Raw genomic sequence first — 17,154 nt, 5'->3', positions numbered from 1 at the left:
AGCTTGGAAATAATGTATGTATATTCCCAAAGTAAACGTTAATGTCAATCTTGTTATTACTTTTTCAACTTCAATAATCAAAAAGTTCAAAACAGCTAAAAAAAAATCCAAAAGCAAAGCCGGTAACGTCCACTTGACGTATCGCTATTCAAGTAACATCTGGACAATTTAAGATCACATATCTCACATCAACAGCTAAAAAAAAACCTAATAGAGTTTATACATCAAACAAGGCTCTCTGAATCAAGAAAAGAGTATCATAGATCATCCCTAGTTTTTGAATCATTGAACCAGTTTTTTTCAAACCTAATTGTTCTTTATCTATCAGTTCAAAGTCATAACAAACCCAATATTTTTTTAGGATAATTGTGGCAATTTTGGCAGTTAATGTTCACTTATTTAATGTATTTACTTTTTTGTTATTACTTAAAAATTCGTAATTTATATAATTTATTAAATTATATAATATTATATAGTAATTTATTCGTAAATAATTGCATTACATTTTCAATTCGCAGTTTTTCAAAGGACGCTTAGTCCAAAAACCGTACGTCTGTGCATTGATGTGTGTGTTTGTACCATATGTGTATCTCTTGAAAGGAAGGACCTATCTTTTTTTATTGGTTTTATTTTAAATGGTTTCAATATCCAATGCTTGTATACCAAATGGCACCCTGACCGCAATAGCTACTAAAAGTCCTCTCCCACTTTCTCTGTAGCACCTAAATGTCACATAATTAGTATATGGTGTCAAATTAAAAAAAATAAAATAAAATCTGTGCCGCTACAGCTCATGAAGGGTCAGGGATTCAGTAGTTTGTAACGAATTACTGTTACTATACCAACGGTTGTGCAAGGAGGTGATGTGGTCAGAATCATCTTCGGCCGCCAGACTTTTATCCAACTGAAGGTACCCAATTTATGAGCTGAGTGGACACCAGGAGGGCTCCAGAACCCACAGGGTTGACTTATAGCGTTATGGGATTCAAACTCGTGCCTTAGAGTTAGTAGCATCGTGCCTTACCACGGTGCCACCGTGCTCCCCCATATAAAAATCTAAAATTAATAAAAACCTAAATTAAGGTAACCAATTTAGGTTTTTATTAATTTTCGTTTATATATATAGTTCATTAAAAAATAATTTTTGCATTCACTTTATTTTCATCATTCTTTCCTTTAATTCTCAGCCTCGAATCAGATTGAATGCAGATAAATTTTGAAATTTTATAATAATAATCTAACATCAGAAATTGTGATAATTGGATCAACTTTTATTCATCAAGTATCTGACCATTAAAATAGGCACAGTAGGTGATCTATCTGCAACATTTGTTAGAGGTAACACTCTGGCGTCTTTTAAATACAACTTAATCTGTGTCCAACATTCCTTCTGATATGAACTATCTGTATTTAGCTCTGAGAAGCAGGGTTTATCGTCTCAAGTATTTATTAATGTGGTTTTAATCCTGATATTACCTGAGATAGTTGATCAGTTAAATGGCAGTTGTTATTTGACTAAGCATTAACTAAGACTAAAGCATTAGTTTCCAGCCGGTGGTCCGAGGATCATCATTGGCTGCTAGAGCCTGGATATGAACCGCTGAAGGGTTTGGCAACACATATTTTTTGCGATAATTTTTCGTTAAAACTATTAAGTAACATTACTCATGTTTGTGTGTTACCTGAAAGGTTTTAACTAACGAATGCACAAAAAACGTGACTCAAAATGCTTTTTTAAGGAAACCAATAAAGTAAAGATTTTGTTTGAAATCTTTGTATGTACAAAATATTGTATCCATTTGTATTTTAATTAATTATATTTTTAAGTTGTTGATCTCATTGTTGGTTTTATACTATTGCAAAAAATTTCCAATTGAATCTCACAAAATATTTTTTTAAACGGTACTCCATTCAGTTACTGTACCAGACTCCTGCTGGCTTACGACTGGATTCCGTTCATTTATGTACCTCTATCGTAAGTCAAAATGGTCCCAAATTATGTGTTTGCTGAATGCACATCTATCGAAATAATTAAGTAATATATTGTATTTGGATTTAAAATTTATTAATTTTCTTCGTTAGATGCTAGTAACTGGACATTGGCTGAAAGAATTGATTCCATCATCCGGATTTCAGACAAAATCAATTGAGTTATCCGTTTTACATCAAAACAAAAAAAAAAAATAAAACAAAAAATTGTTTTGTTTTTTTTATTATTCGTCCGGATGGTCGTAAGTCAAGAATTGACTGTGGTTCCAAGACGCCGCGGCACCACTCTTCTAGGATAACGGCAAGAGATGTTGAACAAGTCGGCCGAAGAAGAAAGTTACAGGTTCCGGCTGTGACGAAGGCTGCTGGTATTTGGCCGGACCGTGTCCTCGGGGTGTGGTCTTTCGGAACCTCCGGCGGTGAGCGTTTGTTCTGCCAAGGATGGAGTTGGTCTCTAGAAGACATTAGCTGGCATTAGGGAAAGTAGTAGTGGCGTTACTAAATGGCATATCATGTCATCTCCGCTTGCTTTCCAATGTTTTTCTTTAGTCCTCTCCTAGTTAGTTTCTCTGTGTTAAGTGCATAGATTTGAATTTCTTTATTTTCAAATGATGCAACCGGAGATACCGTCGGCAGATTATCAAATAATTGAAATGTATCATTGATGTCAGTAAATATATTTATTATATGTTAAAATTGTTATAAAACTACTATTTTTCTGGACTTTTTAAAATAAACAATATAAAGATTTCTATACCTTAAATTGCGTGATAAGTTAATATCTTAAAAGATTTTTCTCCTCTTCGCCTTTATATTAACCTATTGTTCTTTTTAAATTCTGATTCGAGAAGGATGTAATGTGTTTGTAGCATAACTAAGATCGATTAGGTAAATTCATAAGTGAGAAATGTTAGGCAACAATACGAAGAAACTAGAAACTACGTGTTAGTACGATTTACGATAATGAACAGAAAGACCACAAACAACCTATTAACATTGTTGTCTCTGCTTGTTTATATACATATAATAAATATTCATACTTACAGTAATATTGAGTTGTTTTTTTCGGTATAATTTTTCAATACCTTAAATAATTAAATTTTATTTTTAGAATTTTCGTTTTAAATTTCGGCCTTTTATGGCACTTCCTTGTGCACTATTTACGCCTATGTAAGTTTTTGAAAAAAAAAAAAAAAACATCGAGCCCTTCTTTAAAATAGTAACTCTAATAAATATCAACCGTTGACTTTTATTGCAAAATTCCTGCCTTAACTCCTTTCATTGGACCCTGCTCTAATAAATTCATAGCCAGGTAAACATGAAAACATTTATACACCTCTAAGAAACATGGCACTATTCAAATTTGTCAAGATATTGTCGCTAAAATTATTTTTTTTTTATTTCTTGATTAATTGTTTTTTAATTAATGATTTAATTTATCCAGAAAAAAATGAATTAATTGATTAAATACACGAAAAAAATATTTAATTTGTTACGTCACTTGATTTACAACAAGGCTTTACTGAAGATGACAAAAAGATTTTTAAAAATTCATTTAATTAACTCAAAGCATAACGAACAACGACAAAGAACACTCATTATTCAAACTTGCATTTCCACTTTTTACTTTATTTTTTCTATTTATAATATTTGTTAGTTTTTTTTCATCTTTTCTTCTATTGTATATTAGTAATGTTTATTATCTATATTACAAAACACTAAATTATTCCTGTACAGAAAAATGGTTATTCGCTGTATAATTTATTAATACATAACCCTCTCAAAGGGAAAAATCTATGAAAGGAAAAAGATAGAGAAAAAACGGAAACGGAGTTGTTTAAGAATGATCTGCTAAATCATTGATTATGGTTTTTTTTTTTAATTAATTGTATATTCATTCAAATTTCAATTCTTAATCGAATTTGTTTTCTCCGAATCGGTTTTGAGACCAAGGCCAAATTTTTGTTTAGGATAACAAATATTGATAATGCCTACGAAAGGTCACTACTATCATCACAACAAATATGAAATTTCATTCATTTTCAAATCACTTTGCATTTCCACAACATTTACATATGTTTATTAACATAAATAGAATAAAGAAAGAATATTGTTCCAAATTAATTCCAAAAAAAAAAAAATAAACAGGTTAGGAATTACATCGAAATTGATGTATTTTTATGAAATTGAGATACTAATTTGAGGCAATATGACTTAGCGTATTTAAAAATTGATTCATTTTTGAGATTTTTTCCAACAGGATATAAATTAAAGAAATCTATTAATACCTTTTTGTGCTTAAAAAATAATGTTTCAGTATTTTCAAATTGATTAAAACATGTGCCAATTCATGTTTTAAAAAGGACAGTTGTTTTAGATGTACAAACGTCGTAAGTATCCTTGTATGTCTTTACAGAAATCTCATACGATGAATTAGTAAGTTATGTCAAATAGTCCAACATTCTGTGAAAAAAAAGCATTAAGTTATTTCACTCCACTTTTTTATTACTTTAATCAAAAATATATATAGTTAAGAGATAAAATTAAAAGACCCCGCCACCACACCCACAATAAAAGAGAACACAAAGTAGTGGGATGCTTTACAACGTAAAAAAAAAATTTTCATTCAGAACTTTATATCCTTAAAAATACCACAAATACTTAAAACATAATAGAACATCATTTGAAGTAGAATACATTTTTTAAAATATGATTCCTAATAGAGCTGTATGTGGTTACTTTTAAATATGGCCTTATATAAAACAACGCCCCTGGATTGTTATATTAAAGCACGATTCCATCATAAATAAAAAAATTGTAATGATAAAATATAAAATAAAATATTAAAGTCGAAGATGAGCTATAATTTAGAAAGGAGGCGATGTGCTTTTAAAAAGTTAAATACCATTGTAACTTTAACTTCCCCATCTGTGAGAGCTTCAGATAAATTTGGGGGTCAGTCCCCTGAGTATTTATTGTTTATTGTTGGTAAAAAGTAAAGGCATTCTACAAAAATAAGTTTAATTGTGAGACTGGACTGATAATAATGGCACGTTGGAGGTGGCAGCTTTGATTGGATTCTTATGATGAGTGGATATGCCGGCTACACGTTTTTCAAACTTTTTAGAGAGTTCAATAAATCTGAAATTATAACAATTTTCTTTTGAGTTATTAATGATTTTGAGTTAAAATGGAGGGCTGATGCTATCGCGTGGATTTCGGCGGTATACATTGAAAATAATTTATGTAATTTAAATTTTTGGGTTGAATCGCGGGTTAACGAAAGACGAAGAGCTTTCTGATTTGGAATCATGAGTGTTTATTAAACTAAGAAAACTTTTCTGTCTTATTAGTAGGTTCGAGCACTAAGATGAGTAAATTTTGTGGGTTAAGAGTAGATAGTAGGTTTGAATATTTGAAGAGTAGATCTGACTTCAAAAATAGTTAAAAATCTACTATTATCGTATTTTTTTTTTTTTTTTTTTTTTTTTTTTTTTTTTTTTTTTTTTTTTTTTTTTTAACGATTTTCAGTCCTATTTCAGAAGTCGCGAAGCTTTGCCATAATTACATATACCGGATGCAGGTCACGCGATTCCGTGTAGTGTGACTAATTATTGTTTGGATACTCCAGGCATTCACTTTCCTCAACGTTAACAGCCGCCTTTTACACTTTAATACTCAGTATGCTCCAAGAATAGAAGCACGGTTCTATCAGAAAAGAAGTATTAAACGACCGATGGGATGTGAGGGATATTTAAAGTTCCCCGACCTAGAAGCCTTCATTACGGTGAGAGGTGATAAAATTTACAGGAGGCATCAAGTCTTCGAGAGAATTTTATCATAGAAAAAAGTTTGCGTTAAAGCCGATCCACAACCAATGATATTTCTGTTTACACAAATTGACTTATGAAATAAGTTGTATTCTGTAGATTGTTAAACGGGGTTAGTTTTATAACTGAATTTGACTTGAGCTTCGAGTATCTGTAAACTTAAGTTGATAGTTAATTTCAATATGGAGGGTAAACATAAATTTCGTGTCATCCTCATAATCAATCAGGCTTGAACAATACTAATAACCTTAACAAATATATTTGGAACTTGAAGGACAGCATAGATAATTGAGATTAGCAAAATATTATTTACAAAATTGATTGCTTAAATTGCGAAAATATTTTACATTGCATATACTTATTTATAAAAAACGAAAGAAAATCGAGGATTTAACAGCACAATTCTTGTAACAATATGCATAAGAAAAGAAAAAAAAAGTTACAATTGGACTTTTATTCCAAAGTATAAAGTTAATTTTGAAAGACCAAAATACTACGCAAATATAACAGGGAACAAACATTTTTTAAACACGTTAAGAAAAATAAATATTAACTATAAAATTGGCACTAGGAATTCAATTTAAAAGCATTATAAATTAAATAAAAACATTTTTAATCATAGATACCGCATAAAAGACATATTAGTTAAAATAATTTTATATGTTAAACATTAAATTAAAAATATTAAGTTTTTAAACAGAATATGCATTGTAATCCCTACTTTATCTTTTTTTTTACTATTATTTTTTCATAATTTTTTTTTGGTCGATTATTTTAATTATGAAATTAAAAATTCCCTTTTTTCTTAAATTTCGTTTTTAAATTGGTTTATAATTACCTATATTTCAACGTTAATGATTTGTCACTCGAGATTAAAATCTACTGAAAGACCTTTTCTTGAGATATCTAACAGAAAAAAGGTGTAGTTAATACAATACATCACACAGAGTTACTGTATTTTAAAACCACTTTATAAATAAATAAAAAAAAAAAATCAGTCCTCCAGTTCCAGATAAAATCACGGGACAGGGCCATTGTTCAATGGCCAAAAATAAGTTGTCGTGACTCATTTTAGGAGTTTCTGAAACGCATAGATTCTTTAAAAATTTGATCTGATAATAATATTTACATTCTCTTATAATGGTAATACAAACATACTAGTTGATTAATTATTATGAATAAAAATAAATTAATGATTGTTACGACTATTTATTTGACTTATTTTTTAAGAAATGAATACTATTTAAAAGATGGCGGTTTTCTTCGTATTTACATAATCAGTAATGTTATTAATACTTGCAAATAAGATAATAAATATAACAATAAATTTAATAAAAATTATAAAGATATTCACATGACATGAATATATCCAATCAATAGTTAAACTGGGTCTTGTTAGATATCTTATCATTGCCAGCCAAACGTCAAGTAATTATCCGACCAACAGAACTGGCTAGGGTTTTTTTTCTTTAATAATTTTCCTGTAATAAAAAACATTCATCTAACAAAATATCACTATGTTTATTTCCAATTTCTCTCCTTTTTTTCAATAATAATAAGAAAAAAATCGACCAGTTTTGAAAAATAAAATAAATCTGAGCTAGGCTGGGCGATATCCGTAAGAAAATAAAATTTTTGTTTGTTTAGTTTTGTTTAAAGGCGTAAAACCTTTTTTGTCGTGAATGCCTATGGATTATTATAATTATAAAGATACGAGTACACAGAAACACACACATTTTCTCACGCGTACTTTAAAATAATATTAGAAAAAAAAATTATGAAATATTACAATTATTAAAATTATAATTAAAACCAAAGAAATGATATAATTTGCAAAGAGGCAATTTTAAAAATGTAAATACTTATGTGACTTCTGCTTACTGTTGGTAGATAGTGAGGGTATACTTCAAAAATATGTTTAATCGTGAGAATGGACTGGCAATATTGGCATGTTGGATGTTATCGCCTGGAGTTCAGTGGTATATATTCAACTTCCTTATTATACTCTTCTTTCAAAATTTAGTTGAAAGTCAGTTTAATTTTCAATTAGGTGAGCAAAAGTTAACTTCCCTTGTTTTCGGATATCATACTGATTTATATTATGTAATTGTAGGGGCGTCTATTTCCATTATTGGTGGAAGTGGAAACCATACTGAATGAAATGCTCCCAGAGACTCCATTATTGGGAGAGAAAGGATTATAATAAAATATTCAGTTTATCATATATCATGTATTCGTTAGTCTTGGCCTGGGAACCTGCCCATTTTGGAATCTTAGGTAATAAAAAATTGAACCAAGGAGCAGTACATTAGGCGTAGCAAGAGGAATAGCATCAATAAAAGATGTCACATTAGAGGACTGGAACTTTATCTTTACTAACCCGTTACTGGATTTCCTCGGTGCAATGTAACGTCAGTCATTACAGTTCACTGTATTTTTTAATTGTCCTGATATTTTTAGAAGGAGAAGAATAATGTATGATCTTTTCGTATTAATTTAGTAAAATTAAAAACTCCATTGTTATAAATACGTTTCTATGTTTCGAATTTCTCATTTGAACTAATTTAGATGAGGCTCATAACATTAAATATTAGACCATAATTAATTTTCGTCTTATTTTTTTATTGTATAATGCTATGGATTTGATAAAACTTTATTTTTCAAAAATGCTTCTTGTAAATTAATGAAACTAACTAATCAGAAAAATAATATTTCCCATATCCTTTATGTAGACATGCTATCTGTAATTTATTCCAACGGGGATATTTCCAAGATTTTTATAAAACAAGACCTATAAATTTTAAACTCCATAAATATTTAATGTAGAAGCATTAGGTGGGTTTTTGTATAATTTGGAAAATTATATAGTTTTCTGCAGAATCAAAAATTTCCATTAGATTTTAACGTTTTTGAAATAAAGGAACATATGTGGTTCCGTTTTAGTATGTAATCAAATCCATGCGATCTGCAGAACATCTAAAACCGTTAATTTGACGTTGGTGGTATTAATGCTATAGATTTTAGTAAAATCCATTCTTTACGAATTTTCTCAGCAAAACTTTTATTTCGAGAAACGCTTATATTTTTTGGGCTAGATTTGATTTAAAATTGGGAATTAGTGTAAAAATGTATCGATTTCATTAAATACCATTTTAATACTTTTGTTTAGGCATGCGCAATTGAATTTCTTTGACACAGATCTATTAAGAAAAAGGATCGTCCGACTTGCCCCGAGATTGGAGAAAAGTTATGAATGAGTATAAATTTTATCCAATTCCATTCAAACACCTAGTTGCAACGGGTATATGTTATCTGGATTTTATTTTCATAATATTCCTCACAATGTTGATGAAACTTCCCTTATTTTTAAAAAACCTGAACTTTTCATACATAGTAAGTTGCTGTGAAAATGCAAAATAATACAGTTATAACCAATAGTAAAGTTCGTTTGCACATAACTTAAAAAATTATACATTTTATAGAAAGTTCTATAAAAATATATTGTAATTCTCTACAAAATAAAAACATATTTTTTTTTAATAGAACCAATATTACCGAAGTTATCGATCATCAACTTTAAATATTGCTTAATTATTTATGAAAAAAGGAAAAAGAAATAGTTCACTGGGTTAGTTTAGTTAACAAAGTATTACTTCTATAAATCACAATAACTGATTTTGATTCACTAAATGACCAAAATGTGTCTGTAGTTTTCTTAACCCCACTTAATGACTTCAGTTCATTATATTACGATTAAAATTAGCTATGTATATGTTTGTTCAATTATATATATTATTTATATATACTTGGATCCTTATTTTTGTCGTATTATTATATAATTTTAATCTTTTGTATCATTCAGCTGCTCTTTAGTCGTAATACTCCTTTTTTTTTATTCTTCATATTAGATATCATGTTACATATTTTATATATCATTGTATGTAGTATTATATTATAATTATTATATATTTTATGTTTTATTTTTACTTGTAATGAAGTTCGCTCCATACTACGAATTCTTTAGCTCATTATTATTAATTTGTTTATTGTAATTTCGAATCATTATGATTCAGTTCTTCTGTTCTTTCACTTTTCTTTCTTTCTTTTTTTTTTATTCTACTTTATTTTCATTTTAGTATTTTGTATTTAGTTGTATTTTGTTAATTGAATTATTAGTGTTATCACCATAAATTAATTCATATTTTACTAATCTAGCTTATAAATTTTAGTAGCCTCCACAGCGCCATAGTGATCAAAAAGTGTTACTAACTCAAATTTGATTTATGTTTATCGTTTTGGAACCGACCGATAGACGTTGTCATCTGTACGGACCAGATTGGATGTATTTTTCTAAATAAATAAAAATATAATAAATAATAAAGTTTAAAGATATATATTTACACATTTATAGGGTCGGTTATCTTATATATTGAGAACTACAGTCCCTTGATCTAGGCCAGGGAAAAGCAAAAGGGCAGTTTTCCATCGATTTCCCACTTGTCGGGATTCCGTCCCCGGGATCAATAAGAGCTTCTAATCCGTTTAGTTTGAGCCGCATCGGATACGCTCCAGTCTTGTGCGTTCGAGTACCAAGAGGTAACATCGGCCACAATTCCCAGATCGAATTCTTTAAAATTTCTAGATATAATTCGATATTGCATATTTTCAAAATAATATTCAAAATCCCTCTGCATCTTACTGACTAGATGAATCTACTTATATTTTTTAATATTAGATAGTTCCATCAATAGCCATAAATTATTTTCTTATATTGAGTATTGCTTCACATATCCTTGAATTTTACAAGCCACATTGTTTTCATTTTCTCAGGTGTTTTGAAGGACATAAAGAGAAGAGACCTTCGAATATTTGTCCTAGTACCAGGAGCAGCGAAGTAGTTGTCCAAATTCCAATCTGCGGACGTCACACTATGATTTTATATTCTTGTCCGACCCGTCTTTAGTCATTTTTTTAAATTTAATTTTTTGATTTATTAAACCTATCAAATTGATGAACGGGCAGTTTTTAATATATTTTGGAAATTAATGATATATTTTTTAATAGCAATTCGGCCTAAATATATTTTTATCTATGGTTCTAAATATATTTTAACGAACTAAATTGAAATTTAAAATATATTCTATTTATACAAAGCCATGACATACAGGGATAGAAAACCATTTAACTTTATTACTGATAAAATACTAAACACAAAAATAAATTTAATATATAAAAAATGACTGCCAAGTTCTTAGATGAGAAAAGCTTTCTCTCTGTTTATCACTTTCATTTTCTTGAAATTATCATTTTTTTTTTTCTGAAATATTTTATAAGGCAAGTAATCACCCATATTTTAGGTTAATTATTTCTTATTTGAGAATGATTTATAGGTTATGAGCAGTAAAATAAAATACTAATGTACCAGAAAGAAGTTTTTCGCATGGGTAAGTGCAGCATTTCTTTATAGTAGGTCGAAAAATATTATACTTTTCTCCGAGGGAATAAAAGATTGTTGATTGTATACAATGAGCTTAAGTGCATACAACATTTTTAAAAACAAATGTCGCTTTCAGTAAACACTTTGCTTTGGTGGAAATCAAATCAGATTCGTTTTGAATACTTTAATATGAATTTTCATAAAAATCAAAACTTTTTGGGCTTGATTCTGGAAGGGTTTTTTTTCCTGCCGATCTCTCGCCTTCACGAAATAAATTCCTAACTCGTCACAATGTTATCCAAATTCAACGTAACTACAGCTATTGGAAATCTGCACTTCCGCTCTCTCTAACCATGCGAATGTATTTTAAATTGTATGCCTTCATATGGAAAAGAACAGCAGTATGAAATAAAAAAAAATAACATTTTATTTTATATTTCCGGTTCTAATCTGTTTACGAAGGTACTATTTCGTGCAGTTTTGACGGTCCTAAACCTCATCTAAGTTTGGTGCAGATACGTTTCATTGTCAATGTAATTAAATTTTTGGAATCTAAAAAAAAAAAAAAATGTAGGCTCCGCTAGTAAGGCGATTTTTTTTTAATTTCTCGATTACAATGAAAATTCATATATAACTAATATGAAGTACGTTTCTCCTAAAAAAAAAATATATTTTATTCCACTTTGCTAGTTCAGTCTAAGTTATTTCGATACTGTGTGTACTCTCTTAGTTTGAGGTATGGGGGAAATAGGGGAAGGAGGACACATATATACCTAAAAATGATATTTATAAAATGAAAATTAACGAAATATTTTCGATTCCTCCTTGCAAGAGGGTTTTTCTAAAAAAAAAAAAAATATAATATGATGTCACCTTTCTTTGTTAGCAGAAATGTTTTATTATAAAGTAGAAATGAGACTTGAAGACATTTTTAACTGATAAAAGGGAAAATAAAAGAGGGGGGTGATGAAAAGGACATGAAAGGATCTGTCTGATGAAGAGAGTAAAAATAAAATATTAGAGTGGCTATATAAGTAAGCAATTGATCGAATAATTTTGGATTGCGTCTGCAAAACTTGCAGCACAGCGCAAGCATGGTAGATCGGTTTCTTTTTGTCAATACCAGCCCTAGTTATATATGCTTAAAAAACTAAGAGGTATGAAATTACTCGATTTGTAAGCTTTCAAAGTTTGATTTTACAATGCGTCTGAACAACGCTCGGCACACTACAAGTTCGGCAAACAAGTTTCTTTGATGTCAGTTCTAACCCAAGTTTCAGATAATTTAAAAACTTATTATTTTATGGCATGAAGTCTCTCAATTTTTTGAGTTTTAAAGTTGAATTATGAATTGCGTCTGCACAACTCGTGGGACAGCACAAGTTTGGCCGACAGGTTTCTTTTGTCTCAGTACTAACTTAGTTTCATATAAGTCTAAACCTTGGAGGTATGAAATAACTGGAAAAATGGACTTTTTCTCACGTTATGAAATGGCTGCCATTTTAAATTCCTCCTGGACATAATTGGCGGACTCATCAGATTGGACTCCAAACTGTACGTAGGTTGCCTTAGTGAATTTTGGAAATTGGGGTGAAATAACTGCCTTTTACTGTTAGGTTCCCTAAACAACAACACGCTAGTTTTCAGGTTGCTTTCAGGTAACCGGTTTCTTGAAGGCAGTGTCATTAACTATTCTTTATGGTGACTTGTTTCACGGAATAAAATATAAATCATATATTAATTTGGTATGGATAATCAGACAATTTGAAGTAAGTTAACATAACCGCTTACCACTATCGACTTATACAATAGTTTTATCTATTTCTTCCACTGAGTAATTTCCATACTTTGTAAATTCCGACCTCCTTGGACAAGTTTTTTTTTTTATTTAAGAGTTAATTAATCATTTTAGCGATTGTTGCGTGCCGCTGTTGACCTAATGGCATTAAAATATTAATAATTCGTCAAAACTAAAGTATTTTTTGCTTAATTACAGATTTTTTTTTATCATTCTAACTTTTAAAAGTCATTATTTTATTATTCCTGTTCACTACGTCAGACATTTAAAAGCCTTTGATGTTCCTTTTGCTCAACATAATATAAACCTATTATTTTATCTTATTATATATATATACATATTATTACAAACGTAACTGTAACTATATCTGGATAGACTTAATTGAATACAAGTACAATGCAGATAGTCATCATGCATAATTTTAAAGTTATGAACCTAAAATTAAAAATAAACTTTAAAATAATAGCATCTAATATGTTGTTGAGTCTCATTTCTTGATGAATTTTATGGAATAGAGCCAAAACAATAATAAATCTGTCTAAACTGGAAAAATGTTTCACATTTATTTTTTAATTTATTTTATTTGATACAGAAATAAAAAATTATATTAAATGAACGAAATTCATTATGCAGTGAACAATAAACTTCAAAGATCTGTGCATTAGTGGCAAGACGCATTTACTTCACTAATCTAATCCAATATTATAATAGTTTAGATATTATGTAACTACCTTTTTGTTTTGTTTTTTATGTATTTAGTCAGTTAGTTTTGTAATTTATTTGTTTGTTTTTTTTTTCTTCTCTTTATTTAAAATTATTTATATACAATTTTAATCTTAGTATAATTAAGTGTTGTCACACTGTTTTTTTTTTGCCTATTATTCTAAAATTAAAATTAGCTTTGTAATTGTTCTAAAGGGACCTAGTCCTAGAATAATAAACTATTTTTCATTTCATTGTGGTTTAAATTTAGATAAATAAATAAATTTTCCAGTTCCAAGACCTTATATTTTCAAAGATCCCGCCAACCGAAAACCTGTACTTGTTTTGTTGAAAAAATATTTTCACACGGCGATTGTCGTCTATCCATAATTTTTCGTTCGGATTTTTTCGCCCGTCGGGACGGAACTCTACCACGTTCCTAGTTCTTGTGATTTAAGTTATATAGTATATTTATATAGTTATAGTTCTTATAGTTATAGTTATTTAAGTTATATACAATATCGTTATAGAACCATTGTTTAATTCTGGAATAAAATACCAATACCGTTGTTTTTATTTTTAATTATCTGTATATGTCATTATTATTGTGTTATATGTGTATATATGTCATTCTGTTACTTTGTTATTCTTTTTTTTTCATTTATTTTTTATTTTTATTTCTTACTTTTTTTTTATATTTGTAGATAGTTGATAGATTACTTATTGGAGTAGATGGTCGGGGGGGGGGGGGTGCGGTCAGCAAAGAACAACATAAATAAATATATTTTTGCTTATTTATGTTGTTCTTTGCTGACCGCACCCCACGACACCCTTCTCCGATACTTTAAATTCTAGTGGTTAATAATAAATGTCACAGTCATATAAGTTTTAATATTACATGCATATTTTATCTTTTTAAATAGATCCCGTAATAGATTATTGAATGACAAATTCAACTTCCCCTTTCTGATTCAACTATTGAGGGACTAAACACTTTTAATTAGTTTAATTAATTAAAGAGAATGACTTTAGTATTATATTATTATATGCAGTATAAGCTGTGATATACTTTAAGTAAAAAACAAAACAATAACTAACATTCTAGAGGCGTCTCGAATAAATTATTCAAATTATACAATAATATATAAATATATAACAAAACCATGGTTGAGACGAGATGTCTCTATAATGTGTTGAATTTTTATTAATAGTATAAAAATTTAATATTAAATTAAATAAATTCTATAAAACAAGAAAACAAATGACAATAAAAACAAATATTATTTTAATAAAATAAAACATTATGTGATATGAAATTTTGAAGATATATTTTTTGTAGCAATTGCCAAAAATGATTTTAATTTTGTACCTTATTTAATCTGCAGCTAAGGGTTTAAAATACTTTGTACCGATTTGTTTTCTTTTCAAGAAAAAAACCTATATACTTCTTATCTATTTATTTTATCTTTCGGACAAAAAATTAAATTAATCCATATATCACTGAATTCGTTTATGGTCCAGTAAAATTTCAATTTAATCTAGAAGTAATCATCGCCTATGTAGGTATTACTATATAAGGATGCTAAAGATTAAAAATTAATTTCTTCAGTAAATTCAAGTCTAAACTATTTGCAAATTACGTAAATAAAAAGTTTACTGCACCCAGATTTTTAATTTTCGGTCATTAGTTTCTCTTAATGTTGACCTGATTGATTTTTCCTTTAAATTATATGATTATTATAGATTATAGTTATGTACTCACCATCAGTGAAACTTGGGTTTTGTAACAAAGATGCCAGACGAAAGTACCGCCGTCCCTCAGTGGACGTTGAAGTTCAGGTCGGTGGGATTTTCGTCTGTATTCAATGTTACAACTGAACTTCATAAGATTATCTCGAATTCGAAAAGTTCGAGAACTTCAAAGCTGCTCTTCAACTTCAGTATCATTAGTGGACGTACGGCATCGCTTCTCAACTTCAAAACTACATCTGAACTTCACCGTGAACTCGATTTTTCATTGTCATTTAACTAAAGCTTTTATGTTACTAAACTAATTATTATTTTTTTCTATTATTATTGTTTCAGTATAAGTCAATTTTTTATTTTATTAATTATATAAATATTTTATTTTTTGTTTATTATCTTTAAATGTTTGACTAAGTCATACATAATTTCCAAAATCAAATGTATTTCAACAACTTAGTGAGTAAAACCTTTAACCTCATTTTAATTTAAAACTAAATATGACAAGGAAAAAATAGGTAAATGAAGTTTGAACTAGTTTTGTAATTTCAAACTCCACCTATACAGTACATACAAATTAGTACATTATTTTTAATTTTTTTTTCACAAGAATCTATTGTTTTTTGCCTACCTATGTACATAACATACATACTTCTTTTTTATAAATGTAGCCTTCTGGCCAGTTGTTTTATTTAGTTATGTTTTATGTTTTATTTATTCTCAATTATTTTTTATCTGATTCTGTTTCAGTACTAATTAAAAAGTGATTTTTTTTTTAAATTTTGTTATCTTGGTTATTTTATTCTGAATGATCATCTTACTGAGAGTATTTGACCAATTATGTAAACAATTTGTTAAATAGCAACTATAAAAGTGTCAGAAAACTTTTTGTAATCGTTTCGGAAATCTTTGTCAGAAGCGTTGGTATGAATCGAGGGGTCTACTCTGTGCTCTCTACGAGTGCTTCAATTTCATTCAAAAACCGAGTAACTAAGAAGTTGCTTGGTTTTTGAATAGTGATCTTACTAAGAGAATTTGGCCAATGGGATAAACTTGTGCAAAAAATCATGAATTCTTAGGTTCATTTTGAAAGCCTTTGTAAGAGCATAAAAAAAATAAAGGATGGGTTTAGAACTCTGGATCTACTACTTTGTTGTGACTTAAAAGTTACTATAATAAGTACACACTAAGATTCATTAAGAAGAACCTTTTATTATATATTGAAAACTAACTAATAGATATAATTTGAACACACACACTAAATACATTGAGGCTAAATAATAACAAGTGAGTAAAGATAGAGTTTTACTGTTATAATCCCTAAAGGGTAACCTATTTACATACATTAAATACTGCCTTAATGTCTCTAAATGTTCGGTCAAGCTGTTAAATTATGTCAATCATTTGCTTAATTAATAATAATAATTTATTGATTTGTTTATGGGGCAACCCCTGTACAAATAGAGTTATCCTGTGAAATACATAAAATAAATAATCAATTTTAGTAATTTTACAAAAATGGTGAGCTAAAGATGGTTTATATAAACTTTTTTTTTTTTGATAGATTTATTTATTGATAGATATTACAATCTGCCACACAGTTGTGGGCAATAGGTAATATTGATGAATGATCTCATACATACTAAAATAAAATA

General features: G+C 28.7%; 1 protein-coding gene across 1 annotated transcript in view; it reads left to right on the top strand.

Moving 5' to 3' along the window:
- The window catches only part of LOC106678149 (putative inorganic phosphate cotransporter), a 78,669-nt gene that overhangs the window by 23,170 nt on the left and 38,345 nt on the right, over positions 1 to 17,154 (top strand). The window lies entirely within an intron of this gene.

This window comes from Halyomorpha halys, unplaced genomic scaffold (assembly GCF_000696795.3).
Source record: "Halyomorpha halys isolate HHAL.00 unplaced genomic scaffold, Hhal_1.1 Scaffold126.1, whole genome shotgun sequence".
NCBI lineage: Eukaryota > Metazoa > Arthropoda > Insecta > Hemiptera > Pentatomidae > Halyomorpha > Halyomorpha halys.
This window is presented reverse-complemented; position numbering and strand designations above follow the sequence as displayed.